The 19,601-nt window shown below is 35.3% G+C and overlaps 1 protein-coding gene and 1 pseudogene across 1 annotated transcript in view; one reads left to right on the forward strand and one right to left on the reverse strand.

Annotated features, from left to right (window-relative positions):
* LOC136066781 (tripeptidyl-peptidase 2-like) overlaps nt 1-19,601 on the forward strand; it is a 56,005-nt gene that overhangs the window by 17,698 nt on the left and 18,706 nt on the right. The window lies entirely within an intron of this gene.
* On the reverse strand, nt 10,108-13,333 carry LOC136067187 (cytokinin hydroxylase-like; annotated as a pseudogene).

A 19,601-nucleotide genomic window follows, 5' to 3' on the forward strand; every position in this document is an offset into this window, starting at 1 on the left:
TGCATTCACCACTTGCTTAAAAGGCTTCACTAGAAGGTTTGAAAGTCCTAATTCTCGTACCTAATCCTATAGAGATATCACCCGAAACGCACATGACGTGTGGGTGAAGATGGGTACTCATGCATAAGTATTACAACATGTCTATGCATTGATACTTCCTATGCTTTGTGACTTTGATTGGTTGTGTGCTTTTTGAAAATTGTGGTTATTTGTTTGTTTGCAATTGTTTTGAATGTTTTTGCATTGTTGTCTTTAATCAATCTTTTCTTGCTTTTGTGTCAAAAATTCAAAAACATATAAAAAGTAGAAAATCCAAAAAGTTTGATTGACATTGTTGAGTTTTGTCTCAAAACATGTTTTGCCTTGTACCTTTGTACAAACAGCTTAGTGCATTTATGAGCGTAGCTTGTTCCCTATGCACTTATATCATTGTGGAAGGAATCTTGACATCTATGTGATTGTTGTAAATAGATCTTTAAACTTGTCATGAATGATTAGTGAATGGTTTTTGTTGATCTTGAAACATGTATAGACTTGTGCCTATATATCTTCCCACTTATTTATTTTATTGTTTTTGCTTAAAAAAGCTCAACAAATGTAAATCTCAAAATGAAAAGAGATAATGAGTTGCAAAAGCCTGTCGCACATACTAGTATTTGACTAGGAAAAAGGGAAAGCGACCTAAAATAAAATGTATGATGCTTAAAAAGCCAAAAGCTAGCTCATCAATTGAAATATCAAAAATTTCAGGCATCGATCGCATAATGAGATGTATTGATTCAAAAAAATCAAATGATATGATGTATATGAAACCAAATGAAAAGCTTCAAAGATATTTTATTAAGTTTATGTGGGAGGTCATATATGCATATTTCTATAATTGAGATGGGTCACATTATCTAGTGCTAATTGTGTATGTCTTGGTTGAATTGATCATTGAAACTTCACATTAGACTAAGGACTATCTCATTTTTGGTATTCACACACATCACACATGTTTATGTTTAATGAATGCCATATTCATTTGTGTGATTGTACTTGATTAAATGTGTTTTCACACGCTCAATCCTTGTTCATCAAACACAAAAAGATTTTTGTGAGTTTTAGTTGTTTTTGGAAAGTATTTTTGTTTTTGCAAAAATTGTCAAAATCTTCAAAAACAGTATTGCCCTGTTTTGTCGACTTAGTTGCAGGTTGGTTTAGTTGCATGCCCCCAGTTGCGAGCATTACTCAGAAGGTCTTCGCGACTCATTGGCGGGTCAAAGTCCCAGTTGCGAAAAACACTTAGATATTTTTCAAAAATTTTGGGTTTTTAGATTTCTCGTGACTTTGTTTGGCGACTTGTTCATGGGTGGAAGCTCTAGTTGCGAGGTTACTAAGAAGCTTTCGCGGCTCCCTTCGCGACTTCCTTGTGAGTGGACCTTCCAATTGCAAAAAATATTTAGAAAGATTTTCAAAATTTTTTGTTTCTAGGTGTCTCGCGTCTTACCCTGGTGACTTGCTCGCGACTTGACTTAGTTGCGAAAATCACGTGTTTTGCGTTTTAAGGTCAGTTTTTAAAACTTTTGAGTTTTCCCTCGAACTTTTGTGACTGTTCATTTTCTTCCCCATTTCAACTCTCTCTCAAACTCACTGTGTTTGTCTCAAAAACTCCACTTTTCTTCAAGATCTCAACATCAATCTTCAAGAAAAGTTATGGGTTTTCTTATTTTCTTTAAGTATTTCATGTTTATTACCTTGATTTCTTGGATTTTTGAGTTGTTGTTTGGTTTTGAGATATGTGTTGATTTGGCTATGGGATGGGTTCATTTTGTTGGGTTTGTTTGATTGGGTTATGTTGGTCTTGTTTATATGATGCGATATATTATTGTTATCATGATTGAGTTTTATCCTTGAGTATGTTGATTGATCTATCTTGCGTTGAACATATCATACCCATTGAGATATGTCTTATAGACATATGCTTATTTTTAGGGATTTTTGTAATAGACATTGTTTAAGAGTTTGAGTTTGGTTTTGAGATATGTGTTGATTTGGCTATGGGATGGGTTCATTTTGTTGGGTTTGTTTGATTGGGTTATGTTGGTCTTGTTTATATGATGCGATATATTATTGTTATCATGATTGAGTTTTATCCTTGAGTATGTTGATTGATCTATCTTGCGTTGAACATATCATACCCATTGAGATATGTCTTATAGACATATGCTTATTTTTAGGGATTTTTGTAATAGACATTGTTTAAGAGTTTGGTTGATTCACAATGTTTGTCTATTGCATGTTTGAAGTATGTGTTTGATGGTGTTCCCTAGGATGTTGATGTTAGGTTTCTGTGTTTAATTTAACAATGAGGTATGCTTAAGAATTGTTGATAGTTTGTTCTGTGCTTGTTTGTTTTGAGTTATCTCATTCAATGCTGATCCTGAAATGTGTTTGGTTTGAATGTTTGGTATAATACTCTGTCCTTTTCTATGCCACTAACATGTTACTAATATTTTTAGTTTCCATCTATTGTGCTCTGTTCTTGTGAACTCTGTTGTTGTGTTTTGCAGATGACTCCTGCCAAGAAGAAAACCATTGCCAAAAAGGGTGACAAAAGGTTGAAGATGGACAATACAAAGTTCAGATCTCCTTAACATTTTGAGAGATACACTCGGTTTTACATGAAGGCTACCATCATTCAAGAAAGATTTGTAGACTTGATAGATTTGAAGGACACTTTCATACCAAGTTGTTTTCAGGGTAGAGGTTGGGATAAGTTGTTGAGTGACTTGCCTGAAGTCTGTAAGCCTCTGATTAGGGAGTTTTATGCTAATGCTGTGTTAAGAGAGCATGAGATCAACTGTTGGATAAGGGGACATGAATTCACCATAGATGTAGATGACATAGATGAGGTGCTGGGGTTTGGAGATATGGATGACCATGACTTCACCCATTACAAGGACAGGATGCTATCCATTGAAATTTTCCAATCTCATATTGGTGGAGTTAGAGAAGGGAAATGCCTCAACACTACTGCCTTTCCAGCTGACATGAGGTGTCTTACAACCATCATGAGGTTTAATCTGTACCCAGTGACAAAGCTGACCACCGTCAACAATGCTAGAGGCATCTTTCTCATGGAGCTCAAGCAAAACACCTACATAGACATCAGCACTCATATCTTCTACATCATTGCTGATGAGACCAGAACAACCTTCAAGGCCAAGCTGAATTTCCCCAGCTTGCTTATGAGGCTTTTTAGAGCAAAAGGTGTGGCAATCCCTCAAGATATCAGCCTCAGGCCTACTCCCTCACCCATTAACAAGCTAACCATTACAAGGATAAGAGTTCCTCTTCCGGGTGATGAAGGGGAAGGTAACCAAAAAGAAGGTGAACCTATGGAGACTGAGACAGAGGCTGAAGGACAACCCTTAAGCTTAAGAGGTCGTGGCAAAAAGAGCAGAGCATCATCTTCATTAGCTATACCTCCAGATGCATTCCAGATCATCCTTGAGAGGATTGATTGGCTTAGAGATGTTCAGAATGAGTAATCTGACAGGCTAGCTACACTTCAAGATCAGATTAACATCCTCTTAGCAAAGTTTGATAGCTTCTCCACTCAGCAGTAACCCTTTGGCCATTCCGGTCAAAAAAGAGGAGATTTTTGGGGGTAGCTCTCAAGGGGGAGTGCTAGTTTGAGGGGGAGATTGCCATAAAAACTTTATTTCAGTGTTTATTTTTACTATGGGTTTATGTCTTTTGGTATTATGTTTTCGTTAATTTAGAGGTTTAAACTTATGATTATCTTAGTTCTTTCAAAACTCTACTCTTGTGGTACTTTGGTTTATATATATAAGATGTTATTCAGTTTTTTATTTATACCTTTGCTTATGTAGCTTATGTTTTGTACCTATGCTTTGTAGTTTTAGTACTTGTTGTTAAATGTTTTGAATTTTTTTTTAGTACATCGCTCTTGTGCCATTGTTGGATTTTTATCCTTGATGTATTTACCTAGTGTTTATGCATTGGTTGAGTGTTGGACATGCAAATGATACTTTGCAATTGAGCTAATTATTAGCTTGCATGTCCGAATGTTCATTCCACGTGTGAATGAGCGTTGTGGTCACTTTTTATAGTAATTGTTTATTTTTGGTCAAGCCATGGTCTATTGCTTTATTCCTTTTTACTTGATCGTATTGTGCTTGCTCCTTATGCATTACAAGTTTTCTGCATACAATGATCATACTTTGTTATTGCGTTTCAGGAGATACTTGTTCTTATGGTTCAAGAGCATCACAAATTCTAAAGTTAGGTGTGAGTGAGTTTTGTTCAACTGTTCCCAACTCAGACGTTAAGTCTAGAGTTTGTTGTAGGGTTTTGTCATAGAATAGCTAAAGGGGGAGATTGTAAGGTTGAATTTAATCAACCTCTTATTGGCTATATTCCGTGCCAAATTTGCTTGCAATTCAGCATTTAGAAACCCTATATTTAGGTGGGATTCATGTAAGGATAGTATGTAAAAGAGTGTGAAGAAATGCTCAAGAATTGTATAGTGAAGCAAAGACTAGCGACTGGATCTCGTGGGTGGCTCGTAATTGGCAAGCCGTCAGAAGAAGCACATGAGTGAAGCATGCAAAGAAGTTAAACCGTCATGCTAGTTGTAGCACTACAAGAAAAAAAGTCTAGACTGGCCATTCAGTTAGCTCGCGGCTTGAACTCGCGACTCAGTCAAGTTGTGGAGCCAAGTCGCTAGCTAGCTCTGTTTTAAAAAAATTAACTCTTCGCATTCCTTTCTCACTCTAGTATAAATACCTCTTATACCCACGAATTGTGGAGAGCTTTCAGAGAGAATTTTGAGAGAGAAACCCTTGAGAAAAACAAGATTGACTCATTCACAATCTTTACACAGTGACTTTTCAAATTCTTCTACTCTCACAATCTCCATTGTTACATCCTTGAGAGGTTCATTAGGCAAATCCTTATCTCACCATACCTATATCTGTGAGAATGGTTTTTAGTGCTTTTGGAAGCAGTTCGGAAGGGACCAATTGATATTGGTTGATGCCATAGGCTATAGTGGAATCTGGTAAGCTAGAAAAGACAAAGGTTCGACGTAACCTCGTTGGAGCAAGAAGCTTGAAGGGCTTAAGTACACTGGGTAGATTAGGCTTGAAGGGTCTTCTGCTATTTATGTATCCTAACTTCATTTTCTAGTGGATTATTGACCGCTTGGAGGGTGGCGAAAAGGTTTTACGCCGAGGACTTCGGTTTCCTCTTCGATAACACATCGCTATGTTGTTTTTGTGTTTGCATCTTCCTTCCCTTTATTTTGCCATTTAATTTCTGCTATGAATGTGATTTTATTTGGTTTAGATTGTTTATCAATTCTGTTATAAGCTTATGTTCATTTTTCGCACGTATATTGTATGATATTAAGTTTGAATTGGTAATTTGTAAATTAGGGTCTAAACATTTATAGGGTCCGTTTGGATAGCACTTATTGTTGCTGAAAGTTGATAAAAACTGATTGTTGCTGAAAACACTGTAGCAAAATAATTTTTAAATGTGTGAATAGTATTGTGGGACCCACTTTTAATATTAAATATTGTGTGAACAGTGCATGAACAGTGCACGCACAGTACATGCACAGTACATTTTGTCCTCAAAGTCAGCAAGTGCGGCCAAAAAAAAAAAAAAAAAAAAAGAGAAAACGCAAAGCTGGAAACGCACCGGGAGGAAACGCGCTATCCAAACCGGGTCATAGTGTTTTACACACATATTGAACATTCTTGTACCCCACGGGATTAGTGATTCCTTAAACTTGTGATTTTGCCATAGTGGAATCTGGTTTTCAACTGCCTACACTGGTATGGTGGTATCCAACTTTTCATATCATTAAACTCGGGACTTTCCCAACGTTGGTGATTGTGATTGGGTTCCTTCCTAAAGTTTATGCTGGTCCATTCTGGGCTGGTTGAAATGCATGTGATGCTCCTGCTTTTCAGTAAGGAATAGCTTGCCTCGCTGTGTTGTGTAGCAAATTAGCAATCATGAAGCTCCTCTTGTTCAAGCTTGGGCTAACGTTATCCAATATGATTGACCCTCATGTGTTTGGGTTAGTTATTTTCTTCCCCTTACCTAGCTTAAAAAATAAACCAAAGCAAAAGTACAGACCTAAAAAAAAAGTTTTAGGAAGCTGCAAATAATTAAATCTTAAAAAAAGAAGAAAAAGAAAAAGAAAAAGAAAGAAAGAAAGACATACTAACACAAAGTTTGACATTTCATCAAAATGAGGGAAAAGAGCTGCAAGGGGTTTAAAGTTAGTAGGAGTATTTAGCAAAAATTATCACTTGTTTGATAATTTCACTAATAGGTTTTTTCTCTCTTCAAAGTTTACCTTTAAGCTAAAGTTGGGAAATCCAGTTTCTACATTGAGAGAGAGAGAGAGAGAGAGAGAGAGAGAGAGAGAGAGAGAGAGAGAGAGAGAGAATTTTTTTTTTTTTTTTTTTTTTGCATTTCCTTAACTTCTCTGTTGCTTGAAATATAGGAGTACCTTTAGTTTGGTGTGCCCATGCTCTAGACACCGTTTCACCACAACTTGGATCCATTAGCCACATAGCCTCAAACCTAAATGGTTTCCGCCTCCACTTATGACTCTCCCCATTTGGATTAAGAGCAAGTAGCAAGGGTCTATGATCTGATGTAAAATAGTGTAGATGATGAACTCTACCCGAGGGGAACCTATTCAGCCACTCATAGTTGGCTACTCCTCTATCCAACCTCTCTCAAACCAACTCTCCTCTTCTTTTCCTATGCCAAGTGAATTCCAGTCCTGAGAAACCCAAGTCGATAAATCCATAATCATCCAATGCATCCTGAAATGATTGCATTAGATTGTGAGATCGTGGTGCACCTCCCTTTTTATCCACCACCTCCAACAACTCATTAAAGTCACCAAAGCAGCACCATGGTAGCTTCGGCTTTGTGCTCAGTATTTTTAGCATGTTACACCCTTCATCACGTCAACTTGTCTCCGGTTCACCGTAAAATCCTGTCAACCGCCATGCTCTCTCTAAACCTCCATGCACAATAGCGTCAATATGAAAGTTTGAAAAGCTATCCACCCACACCATATCCTCATTCTTCCATAAAAGAGCCAATCCACCACCCCAACCTGTACTAAGAATTGTAAAACATCCATCAAATTTTAACTGACATCAAACCCATTCCATTCTTTCTCGATTTAACCATGTTTCCAACAAAAACAAGATCATGTGACCTTGTGCTTGTACTATATCTACAAGCTCTTGAACTACCCAGCGGTTCCCAAGCCCCCAGCAGTTCCAAGCTATGAGATTCATTGGTCTTGGCAAAGCTAAAACCCAGCCTCCGCCGATGATGTTATATTCTCTATTGCCACCTTTTTCCTACTCCTTTCTGATATCCCAGCTTCTGCATCAGCCACCCTAGAAGTTCTTTTTTTTAATAAAGAGAGGATTTGGCCACTGGGCTCACCTCTATTCTGCTCCCTCCAGACCCAACCTCTTTTTTTAGTCAAGCGTTTTTCTGTTGCTACATCATAAGTGGAGTGAAGGCCCAAAGCTGAAGGCCCAAAAAGCATAGACTCACTTTGTAAGCTGAAATGCCCCTTGGAAGCACTATCCGTAAGTTTTTCCTTTCTGACTTGTACGCTATCAAACTTTATGATCCCATTATCAATATCCTCTAACTACTTTGAAAATTCTACCCTCTAATTGTTTGTATTTGAATTTGCTGGAGCCAAACTATTAGGAATTATCTCCATGATTAAATGATCATTTTTAATGGAATCCGGAATCAATGGGATTTCTGTAACAGTAGTACCCTCATTAAGTTGGTCGGACACGTCACTGTCATCCTCCCTATGTCAAGCAGCCCTGCCATCCTCCTCCGCAATATCCTTCCTTATCCCCAATCCAATACCCTCATCCACCCCTTCCCTGTCATTCTTTTGGCCATCTTCATCTCCATTACCCTCTTCGTCCAACCCCGCCACCCTAATCACCGTTCTCCGAGACAAAGTTAACAATAAACTATAGCTGCGTTTTCGTTTCTGTTTATTTTTGTTTGATGGTTGTATTGTTGTGGTGGAGCAAAAACTTAATCAACATCTAAACAAACATATTATACACGGAAATGGATAGAAGCGGACCGAACGGGACTGAACAGGACTGAAATGGACCGAATATACCAATTGGACTGAATAGACCAAATTAACTTAAATGGACCGAAATGCTACTTTAATGTGGTTCAACAATAGCGTAGTAATAATAAATACTATTAAAGTAAATGAATGTGTAAATACAAAGTATAAATAAAGGTAAAATTGTCAAAAATATTATTAGAAAAAAAAATGCTTAAAATGAATATATAAAATCAATCGGTTAATATATTTAATATTATAAAAAAATTAGAGAAACAAATAAAAAATAAAAAATGATGATGTGGTTGATGATGTGCATCAACAAAAATGTAGTAAGCTTAAAAGCTGCACTTCAACTTTTAAATATTGTATAGATATAAATGTGTTTAACTATTTATTATTCCAAAAAATAATCTCAATATATAAGGAGATGATGGGACAATGATTTGGCTCACCTGGGAGGATCAGCAAGTGCAAGCTCTTGGCTCGCCCATCTCAATCTGGTCTTGACATCAAGACTAAAATGTGGTCTCAAGATTGAGACCAAAGAGTGATCTTGATATTAAAATCGAGACCACTCTTTCTTCGGGACCACTCCAATCAACATAATGAAATCGAAACCAACATCGAGTAGCATCGTTGATAAAAGTAACGGACCAAAACAGCCAAATTGAGTAGTTGTTATTTGGCCAAAGATATGGACCATACTGAGGGCTGCTCTTAAGAAAGCACCGAACACCAACACTTCTTCAAGATGTCTTTTATTCAAGGAGTACAGTCGTTTTTATTGCTTTTCCCCTTAACTTTGTTCTACCTAAATAAGAAGCATGTCTTGTCACATACAGCAAGATTCTATTAAATATAACAGCAAAAATAACATGGGTGCAAAGTGTGATAAATGTGATAGTTTAGGGTGCAAAGTGTACAGTAGAATAGTTTAAGGTGCAAAGTGTAATCTAGTGCATAGTTTAGAGTGGTAAAATGTAATTTTTCCTAGTTTTTCCTTTGTAAAACTAGTATTGAGCTAATTCATTGGTCTTTCACCACGGAAAATTCTTAGGTTTTTATGGAATATAGTAAAATGGTGCTCCCTCCTCTCACATTCATGGTAAAATGAGCTAATTTATTGCTTTAATGAGTAGAACATATTATGAATGTGAGAGGAGGGAGTATCATTCTCCTTGCTCTGAGAGTACCTAAGAATTACTCAGGCCTTCTATATAATTGTTTGTTATTAGTGAAATCCTCACAAAAGGTTTTGGTTATATTTAATGAGTGGACTCCACTATAAATATGAGAGAAGAAAACATAATTCTCCATACTCTGAGAACAACTAAGAATTACTTGGGTCTTCTATGTAATTGTTTGTTATTAGTGAAATCCTCACAAGAGGCTTTGGTTACGTTTATAATGTTTTTTTGATTAATCCAAGTAAATTTCTTAATTGTTTTTTCTATTTGCCTTAGTTTTTCTTTATTGTGTTTTTTCAATCTTTCTTTGCCAAAAGTTCTATTGATTGAGACATTATCGAATCCATCAAATTTCATTCAAAGTTGAATTTGCTTCTCGAGTTGGAAAATAATTTTTGGGTAAAGTACAGTTTGGACACACAGTTTTGGTGTCAAATTTTATGAGCTCCTGATTAAGCATGTGTATGCGAATATAGTTTTATTACTAGCTACCGTATCTCTTTCGGTTGGGTTTGGGATATTTTGAATTTAGCATGATTTACTATTTCGAATCCAAGCCTCTTATTGGGTGATCTTAATGACCAATGAGGCTTTCTAATTGCCAGGTCTCATGGAATCTTCAACTTGCTAGAGCTCGCGTATACTTTGTAATGACTAATGAAATGTCACAACGACCTACTGATAGATAATTGTCTTTATCTCATATGAGAGCAATCAATAGGACAATTCATTTCAGGCTATCATTTAAAAATATGACATAAAGATATTGACAATAAAAGCAGGACTACCTGTTATATATATTGGGACATAAAAAGAGACGAAGGTCTCTCCTAATTTGAAAGATATATAGAACACATGCTTTTCGCTACAAGATCCCATAACATAATGTAGGTGAAGATACACAGAATGGTTTTGGGAGTGACTAATAAATTCTTAAACATATATATTCCGAGCTAAAAGAAAGACAAATGCTTCATGTGGTTTATATTTTAATAGCTAGAACAATAAAGTAATCGGTTGGTGTTGGTATGTCGAACTAGTTGGTCTAAAGGGGTTGAAATCTGAGAGGCAGTCCATACTTAGGCCTTAGAGAGAGCAAAATAGCAGGAGAATGAGTGTAAGTTGGGGAGAGGGTAAAAGAAAACCTAGAGAGAATTAGGGTTAGGACAATCTTATACTCCATAAACGTCAAGTTCCTACCAACACACATTCTTCCTCCAAACCCAAAAGGCAGATACCCCATCTTGTGCTTGCACCCTCCATATATGTCACCACCACGTCAATCCACATGTTGGTTCCATTAGGAATTGTTAGGTCATCCACTCGAATGTCTTCTCTCGCTTGCCTTTGTACGTTTGGCGCTGATGGATAAAGTCGAAGAACCTCATTTAACACCCATCCCATCTGCAATTACAATCACATTTGTAAGATTCGACATGGTTTAGTAAAAAATCAAACTAGAATAAAACCCTTTTCATCTATGCATGCATGTTCTTAAATTCAAATTCAAACTCAAACATATAATTGCTTTAACTAATACTACATGTAAACAAGTTTATCTTTCTATTAAGGATACTTCATCAATGTAACTTATTCACTAAGATACCTAAGTAACGATGCCTAGGTTTTGTGATTTTTGTTTATTAATTTTATACTTAAGTCTAAGATATTTTATAAAAAGAATATTATTATCAAGTGAGGGAAAAAAATCCATCCAAATAAAAAGGGGGGAAAAAAAAAAAGAATTCATGGACGGCAGGCCTCAATATATCCATCCATAGCTCTAGTTGTACATGGACGGAGACCAAAGTAGAAAACGCGAAGTGTATCTGGGAAGTAAAGATTTGGGACGGTCATGCCAATAGGGTGATGGCAAATGTCAAGCTAGGGCGTGTGGAGGTGGCATAGTACCCTAAAGTGAGGTACTGTTGAATTTGCGATGCCATTTAGTAGTAGTATCTGCGTGACAATGACCAGTACTGCTCTCTATCCAACAATCCAAATGAGTCCAACCCATAATAATTATGTGCTTTGGCCCCCCACACGCTTAACTCCTAGCATAGCTGGCTACTCTTTTCTTGCCAACGTTGACCCATCATTGACCTCTTTTCATAGGTCGGCTCCTTTCTTATTTTTATGAGAGAGAGAGAGAGAAAAGAAGGGATAAATTTCTAAGACATTAACTAGGCTTGTGTAAAAATAATTTTTAACCCCTTCTCTTCTTTTACAAAAAATGTAGGGTTTATATATGAGTGTGTGATTTTTATTCATTGTGAAATCTTGATTGCATGTAATAGATAATATAATTGTCTCTCTACTTCTCCATTTCTTGAATCCAAAATCAGATCATCTCTAAATTAAAACAATGATTTTATTTCTATAGAACTTGAGATAGTTGTTTAAAAAAATTGAAAAGTAAATAAATAAATAATTTGGCAATTTAAAAAAAAAAATACACATTAAAAAATAATTTAAAATATATATATCAAAACGTATTTCAAAATCCAACCCATAATGCACTCAGTTTTTGAGTGATCCTTTTTAATCCTTTTTTTGTTTGTGTGGAAATTTTTAGAACAATATTGTGTTTCTAAAAAATGGGACCAAACAGAAGACTCTTTATATTTGAGTGATAAATATTGTGAAAAGTTAAAAATAATGCATACATATCTAATTTCAAGCGTTAATTCTCTCACCATTATTGATCATGCATGTGACCAACTGCATGCATGTCTGTCCCATAAACAAAAGCAATTAGTGTTTATTTCTAGAAAGATATTCATTCTTCATTAAATTATAAAGAAAGATTTGCTGATATATTGTAGTTGGTTGGTTCTATCTTATCCTACCCTCCAAAAACAATGTTTATTTCTATAATAATTTTAAGATGATATGGTTTTCTTAACTGGCAACCATATCCCCAAAACTCTATGCCTCTATGTATGCTGTTCAAGGATTACATCCTTAATTCTCATATTTTAAAAAAAAATAATCACAGCCACAATGTATCGTTATTATAGTTTTAAAAACCGGCTCGGAGGCAAAACTCGATTTGCCTCCAGTTTCCAGTTTTTATCGGTTTTTGACAAGTTTTGACCAGTTGTTGACCGGTTTTTACCGATTTTGAGCCTTTTTCTTAGACCAAACTGGCATTCGATTCACAGTTCAACCAGTTAAACCAGCCGATTTGGTCTGATTTTTAAAATATAGATCTTTACTATTTTATAATTCATTTTTATACATAGTACCTTAAGACATTAATTGCGCCTCTATATCTAGCTAACAAATTCACAGGACACAAGTACAGTGCTACTAACATATGATGTGAAATTTTTTTTATCATACCTTCTTTAGTCCAGCAAGGGTATTGACATCAATCTCTCCATCTTTAACAACTTCTCTGATCTCATCTCTCAACTGGTCTTGCCACTCTGGATTCATGGCCAGAAGTAACAGTGTCCACGTGATTGCCAATGCTGTTGTCTCATGGCCTCCAAAGAAGAAGGTCTTGCACTCATCCACTAATTCCTGCTGTGATAATGTCTTTCCTAATCGGCCATCAACAGGACTCCCTTGAAGCAATATGCCAAGCAAGTCTTGTGGAGTTTTCCCTTTAATCGATTTTTTTCGATCATTTATGATCGATAAAAACAGTTGGTCGATTTCCTTGCCAAGTCTTTTGGCCTCTAGGGTTTTCTTAGGGCAAAAGAATTTGCTAAAAGGGACTCCCACAAAGCGGTTAGACTTAAAGAGAGTCACTTGCAGGGCTCTTAGTTTTTCTAACACATTCTGGCCAGTTTTGTAACTTACACCAAAGCTTGTCTTAGCAATGATCTCTCCGGCTGTTTTTATAATTTCTCTCTCAGCATCAATCTCTGGTTTTTCTGAATTAATGAAGGTAGTCCAATTATCTAGCATATTAGTGGCTGACTCCACCATTAAGCTTGCCATAACCTAGAAAATTAAACAAAGAAAGAAAGTTTAGAACTTTAGTGGGAATTAATTAACAGAATGGAAATTACTCAGTAGAGACAACTTTGAGAAGTAAAGGAGAGCTGATGGATAAAGTCGAAGAACCTCATTTAACACCCATCCCATCTGCAATTACAATCACATTTGTAAGATTCGACATGGTTTAGTAAAAAATCAAACTAGAATAAAACCCTTTTCATCTATGCATGCATGTTCTTAAATTCAAATTCAAACTCAAACATATAATTGCTTTAACTAATACTACATGTAAACAAGTTTATCTTTCTATTAAGGATACTTAACTTCATCAATGTAACTTATTCACTAAGATACCTAAGTAACAATGCCTAGGTTTTGTGATTTTTGTTTATTAATTTTATACTTAAGTCTAACTCTTGAAGTTGATATTTTATAAAAAGAATATTATTATCAAGTGAGGGAAAAAAATCCATCCAAATAAAAAGGGGAAAAAAAAAAAAAGAATTCATGGACGGCAGGCCTCAATATATCCATCCATAGCTCTAGTTGTACATGGACGGAGACCCAAGTAGAAAACGCAAAGTATATCTGGGAAGTAAAGATTTGGGACGGTCATGCCAATAGGGTGATGGCAAATGTCAAGGTAGGGCGTGTGGAGGTGGCATAGTACCCTAAAGTGAGGTACTGTTGAATTTGCGATGCCATTTAGTAGTAGTATCTACGTGACAATGACCAGTACTGCTCTCTATCCAACAATCCAAATGAGTCCAACCCATGATAATTATGTGCTTTGGCCCCCCACACGCTTAACTCCTAGCATAGCTGGCCACTCTTTTCTTGCCAACATTGACCCATCATTGACCTCTTTTCATAGGTCGGCTCCTTTCTTATTTTTATGAGAGAGAGAGAGAGAGAGAGAAGAGAAGGGATAAATTTCTAAGACATTAACTAGGCTTGTGTAAAAATAATTTTTAACCCCTTCTCTTCTTTTACAAAAAATGTAGGGTTTATATATGAGTGTGTGATTTTTATTCATTGTGAAATCTTGATTGCATGTAATAAATAATATAATTGTCTCTCTACTTCTCCATTTCTTGAATCCAAAATCAGATCATCTCTAAATTAAAACAATGATTTTATTTCTATAGAACTTGAGATAGTTGTTTAAAAAAATTGAAAAGTAAATAAATAATTAATTTGGCAATTTAAAAAAAAATACACATTAAAAAATAATTTAAAATATTATATCAAAACGTATTTCAAAATCCAACCCATAATGCACTCAGTTTTTGAGTGATCCTTTTTAATCCTTTTTTTGTTTGTGTGGAAATTTTTAGAACAATATTGTGTTTCTAAAAAATGGGACCAAACAGAAGACTCTTTATATTTGAGTGATAAATATAGTGAAAAGTTAAAAATAATGTATACGTATCTAATGTCAAGCATTAATTCTCTCACCATTATTGATCATGCATGTGACCAACTGCATGCATGTCTGTCCCATAAACAAAAGCAATTACTGTTTATTTCTAGAAAGATATTCATTCTTCATTAAATTATATAGAAAGATTTGCTGATGTATTGTAGTTGGTTGGTTCTATCTTATCCTACCCTCCAAAAACAATGTTTATTTCTATAATAATTTTAAGATGATATGGTTTTCTTAACTGGCAATCATATCCCCAAAACTCTATGCCTCTATGTATGCTGTTCAAGGATTACATCCTTAATTCTCATATTTTTTTAAAAAATAATCACAGCCACAATGCATTGTTACTATAGTTTTAAAAACCAGCTCGGAGGCAAAACCCGATTTGCCTCCAGTTTCCAGTTTTTATCGGTTTTTGACAAGTTTTGACCAATTGTTAACCGGTTTTTATCGATTTTGAGCCTTTTTCTCAGACCAAACTGGCATTCAATTCATAGTTCAACCAGTCAAACCAGCTGATCTGGTCTGATTTTTAAAATATAGATCTTTACTACCTTATAATTCATTTTTATACATAGTACCTTAAGACATTAATTGCGCCTCTATATCTAGCTAACAAATTCACAGGACACAAGTACAGTGCTACTAACATATGATGTGAAATTTTTTTTATCATACCTTCTTTAGTCCAGCAAGGGTATTGACATCAATCTCTCCATCTTTAACAACTTCTCTGATCTCATCTCTCAACTGGTCTTGCCACTCTGGATTCATGGCCAAAAGTAACAGTGTCCACGTGATTGCCAATGCTGTTGTCTCATGGCCTCCAAAGAAGAAGGTCTTGCACTCATCCACTAATTCCTGCTGTGATAATGTCTTTCCTAAAAGAGACAAATATATATATATATATATAATAACAAATCTTAATTTTTTTATACTAATTTTTTTTTTTTTGTTTGGTGGGGGGCGGGGTGGGCAATGGCCCCCCTCTGCCCCACCGTGGGTCCGTCAATATATATCTAGCTAGCTAGCTAGGAGCTCACCATGACTCTTTTGCCATTGTGCAAAGTAGGGGAAAACATTTGAGTGTATATCATGTGGAGAATTCGAAGACTGCAACGAAGAATCACCGGACATCTTAACGATATCCTTAATGTTACCAAAAGGAAAACTTGGAGTTGGTCCTCCAAACCCATTTCTCCGAATTTTCCAATACTTAAGAGTTGGTGAAATCCAGCAAGAAAATAACACCCTTAAGGTGACCAGGAAGAGAAAAAAGACCAGCAACACGGCTATGTTAAAACCTGTAGCCAGCTCAAGAAACCCTATATATCTCTCTCTCTCTCTCTTTCTGTGGTTTGTGTGAAAGCACTGATGGCTTTTTTGTATAGTCTCTCTCAAAACTCAAAAAGCACTAATGGTTTTGTATATAGTCTCTCTTTCAAAACGCAAAAGCACTAATAGTTTGTTTATGTTGGTGGATGTTGAGAAACATGAAGTCGGTATTTATAGAAGCTAAAAGGATTTCGGGGTTCAAGAATCAAGAGTCTCGGAAGTTTGACCAGTTTGAACAATTTTAAGACTTCCACTTTGAACATTCTTTATTTTATTTTTATTTTATTTTGCAGTCCTCTAATTTTAATAATTTTTCTTTTTTATATTATTTTGTTTGCTTTGTCAACCATTCTAGGTTCCTTCCAGCCCATGACGGCAAAAGATGAGTTTTCATTCTCTGTGGAAACCGTCCTACCAATGGGTATTTACCACGTAGGCTTGTTTGACGGGGTCTTGCCAACGTTGCAAGTGGAGCACGAGAAGTAAAGCCATCGTGTAATTTCTTGGAAAAGTACCAAGTATAGGTGATTTGTTAGAAAGATAATTAATCAACCAAAGTAGATTATAATTATTTTCCATGTGTCTAATGATAAAAAAATAAATCCGAATCATAATTTCCACTGATATGGAAGAATTATGACTGGTACCATGGGCTTAACCCGTCAGCTTCTGCTCTAGCTGACGGGTGAAGTTGTGACGTAAGCTAAACAAAGAAATACATGCTGACTAACCAAGACAAAACTGACGGTCTGAATTCCCAAGTCTAAACTGACGGAAGTTGGGAGCCCCTAGGCTATTGAACGGTGTGAAGCTGACACTAAGCTGAAGGGAAGTGCAGGCTGACGGTTTAAAAGCTGACGGCTCCACACAGACCATGACTTGGTCACCACGCATGGGTTTTAGGGAGATTGCTTGTATTCCACGCCCAGTATCAGAGTCCTATAAGGAAAGGATTCCGCAATCTATGCGCTTAAGGATTCCTATAAGGAAAAGACTTCTACTCCAAGGAAGAAAGGTCCACCCTTTACTACTATAAAAGCCCCAATACCCTCATAGGCCGAGGTACGCATAATTAACCTCTCTCTAGCACTCTAGAGTTGAAAGAAGTTCTAACTTGACCTTCGGAGGGTATTTGGCCGGCACCACACCGGTGCTCTCTGCGAGGTCCTTTTCTTTTTCACTGTGCAGGTGTTGTCTTTGAGCGTACACGCGTCGTGCAACTCACTGGTGAGATTTTCGGCATCATCATCCACAAACGAAAAAAAAAATATTCACCAACTTATTTTTTTGTAATCCTTACAAAATGATCTAGGATTAAAGCATTAACTCAACTAGTCACCAACCCCGGATATACACTGAAAAATTTTATCTAAAAAATAAAGAAGATTTGCTTTTAAAAAAAAAAAAAAAAAAATCTCTCTCCTTTTTCCAATGATTTGATAATTATGATAGTTATTAATAGATATTTATTTTGATTGTGATTATCTATTAAAATTAAATATAAAATTTGATAATTATAGTAGTTATTGATAAGAGTTTATTATGATTGTTGTTTTATTATGATGTTATTAATAGATATTTATTATAATTGTGATAAGCTTCTAAATAATGGTTTAAATATAGAATATAATTTAAACTTAATTAAAAATAGGATCCAACTTACTTCCAGTAAATTTTTAAAAAGATATATCTTTTTGTTTTAAATAAAAATTGCCACACCACCTACCATTAATCTACCGTGGAGATTAAAATTTACATCCAAGCACTTGGCATGCCTTCCTTTTAAACCTAAAACAAATATTGCCTTTCCAAATAGCACAACCGTCCATTACAAACAACCAGGCAGTCATCATCCAAATTACAAGACTATCCCATGTTTTGGTTTTCAATTGTTGTTAAATTGCAGTGTAATTTGAAGATTCAAAAACCACATTAGTAGCATTCTTCTGAGGTATGGTTTTCTCTGTTTGTGTGTGGAACTTTCAATTTTATATTAAAAAATTGTACAAAATAAGAGTTGGTCCTTAATTTCTTTTCAACAATGGAGAACAAATTAAATTTTTGCCCAGTTGTGCTTGTTTACACCTGTGCTATAAAGATGATGATGATGTTTAAAAAAAATAAACGTTAACAACGGTGGCTTATAAAAGTTGAACTCTAATCGAAAACAGTAAATAATTACACGATTTTTCTATGAAATTAATAAATGCATGCATTGTACTGATTTTTATATCTGTGGCAATGAAAAAAAAAGGGTTTCCATAAAATGATTAAATGTTTTGTGGCTTTTTATCATCTTTGCAATATGATTTTTGCAGCCCTATATTTATTTTGTAATACATACCAAAATTATTAGTGTTGGGTCAAGAAATTAATCTCCAATGAATTAACTAATTATCCAAGTTGATTAATTAGATTAATTTCATACAATATTCAATTACAATGTCAAAGGCACAACTATATTGTGTAAACAAGGTGCAGGGAAAAAAATAAGTTGACAAGATGATATGGTCACGTTAGGAAAAACTTTCATTGGCAAAACCTCACTAGGCGATTATATAGGTTACCACTCTTGAAGATTCCACTAAAACATAATAAAGGTTACAAGCATAGAGATTACCCAATCCCAAATACCTATAATTGTAAAACCTACTAGAACTAGTTCAGCTCCAATCCGGATGGACCAAGATTGATAGTAGACTTATTCGATTAGCATGAATCTCCTATCAACGTAGCTAATAGTTGCATGGATCAGATCTTCTATCAACGTGACTAACTATCTACAACAACTTTTAATTGATGTAGATGGTGGATGCAAAGTTCTTCATAGCAACATGATTTAACAAATTAACTTGGAGTAGCTTGGTACAAAACCTTAAGGAGCACAAGGACGTAGCAACTTCTCAATAATATGTGTCTGTTGTGTATGTGATGACGACTCTTAAAAATATTATTTAAGGTGTCCTAGAACCCTAGTGCATAAATCCAAGGATGCCACATTATTTAAACAAAATTTGGAATTCTATATAAATGAAGCTTGATTGATTGACTATTATCTAGCTTGCCATCGAGGTATAAGTGACCTCGATTGATCGGTTGCTATTGAGAGATCTATTAGGACAGCAGTTGTAGCACAGTTTTGAGCAATTCTTGAGCTATTTTGGTTTAGTCTTCAATTAATACCACTTGAACACTTTAAGAATAAACTAGACTAAGAATCGAATATATCAAAAGTGGGTTTTGATATGAATTTTCCAATTCGTACAAAATATGATCCTAACAACTAGACACCATAATATTATCCATAAGTTTAGATGAATACAATTTTTTATTTTTTAGGGTAAATTGTAAATTACACCTCTAAACTTTGGTAGTGTTAATTTGGATTTTGTACCCTAAAGTTTCAAAATTTAGATTTTACCCCCTTAAAGTTTGGAAGTGTTTGGATTTTACACCTCCAAATTCTGAAATTTTAGGGTATAAAATCTAAACACTCCCAATCTTTAGGGAGTAAAATCCAAATAACCCTAAA

Source organism: Quercus suber, unplaced genomic scaffold (genome assembly GCF_002906115.3).
Source record: "Quercus suber isolate HL8 unplaced genomic scaffold, Cork oak 2.0 scaffold_5, whole genome shotgun sequence".
Taxonomy (NCBI): Eukaryota; Viridiplantae; Streptophyta; class Magnoliopsida; order Fagales; family Fagaceae; genus Quercus; species Quercus suber.